Genomic DNA, 1,486 nt, shown 5'->3' with positions numbered 1-1,486 from the left:
GTGGCACTTAACAACAACAACAATATTTGCTCTGTGAGAGAAAGAGGGGAAATCTCTTCCTGTGTGATTTATAGGGCATCCTGCTGGGGGTTAGTCATAACAATGTGGGTTTTCTAATATCACTTTTATTGTTAAATATATTCAAATAATAAGTATTACTTGTGTTGTCTTTAAGGCAGGTATTATAATGTTTCCATCTTCTGATGCTTCCTCAATTTTCCAGTATTTTCCTGAAGATCTGAAGATGTCCTTCAGTATTGTAATACATAGTGGGACATTTTCTTTCAGCTTGAGATGTGTGCCAGCCTCTCCCTTTTTGTTTTCATGGCCTGTCCTTTGACATCTTCTGTTCAACCCTCTTACTTCATTATTTCTTAGGTATTCTTTTACTTCTTTGTGTTCCAGGACAAGTTTGAGAGTCTTTTCTGAAAATCATTTTGGTCTTTTTTTTTTTTTTTTATCCTTTCTTGAATGACTTTTGGCTCTTTTCAGATAATCTTGATATCACCTAAAAAGACATCTAGTCTTCTGCTTTTAAGGGCTCACTGCATAAAACTTACTCTTCAGCAGTTTCTAAAATCAGTTGGTATATCCTCAATGTTGTATTTTGGTTCCTGTGTACTTGTTTTCATTTTCTTCACTTACAACATGAATCATCTGTGGCCAAACTTCTAAACTTGGAATTCTAAACAAGCATAGATAGACTAAAGTTGCTGATTATTCCTTCTAAAAAAAAAGCCTCAGGTTTATTTGATATTTTGTAAATAGACTTAGAAAACTAGGAATAGATCATCAAGTGCATTAAGTGTTTGGAGGAATCTTGAAGTTTGAGGTTTGTTTGCATTATTTTAAAAACAGTTATATTTAAGTTATAATCTTGCAGTTAAAGAAAGAAATCGACATATGTACCTGTCTTCTCATTCTCCTGCAGTTAGTAAATGCACCTCATGTTGTTTAATTGTGTATTAAGAATTAACTATATTGCATATTTTTATGTTCACTTAGGGATCAAAATTTAATACACATTTAAATATGTTTTGCATTGTTTCTAACTATGATAGGGAGCTAGGATTTTTTTTTCTTTTAATTTGCGGACAAAATGAAAAATCGCAATGACTTATGATTAGCCAAGGAGTCTTTGCTTAGTTTCTTATGTTTATAGCTGCTTACAAGTCACTAGCCACGGGGGTTTATACAGTGATGAAGTCTAGGGGAAGGAGGGAGGAATGTTCGGAAAATAAACTCTAGATTTATGGGAAAGAATTTATGCCAGCTTTCTCAAATTGAAACTGGATTTTGGTAGAATTAAGAAGCCCTATTGAAAGAGATTGAGAGTGTTCACAGCTTCAGTTTGCTTGGCTCCACGGTCAACACTCTTGGCACCAGTAGCCAGGAAATTAAAAAAATGTATTGCAATGGGAAAGTCTGCGGTTAGGGACTTCTCTAAAGTACTCAAGAGCAACGGTGTCTCCCTGGAGACTAAGGT

At 34.5% G+C, this 1,486-nt stretch overlaps 1 protein-coding gene across 1 annotated transcript in view; it reads right to left on the bottom strand.

The window, feature by feature from the left end:
* The window catches only part of LOC102866288 (leucine zipper protein 2-like), a 675,146-nt gene that overhangs the window by 11,156 nt on the left and 662,504 nt on the right, over positions 1 to 1,486 (bottom strand).

Source organism: Elephantulus edwardii, unplaced genomic scaffold, assembly GCF_000299155.1.
Source record: "Elephantulus edwardii isolate Elephantulus edwardi_28Jun2011 unplaced genomic scaffold, EleEdw1.0 scaffold00029, whole genome shotgun sequence".
NCBI lineage: Eukaryota > Metazoa > Chordata > Mammalia > Macroscelidea > Macroscelididae > Elephantulus > Elephantulus edwardii.
This window is presented reverse-complemented; position numbering and strand designations above follow the sequence as displayed.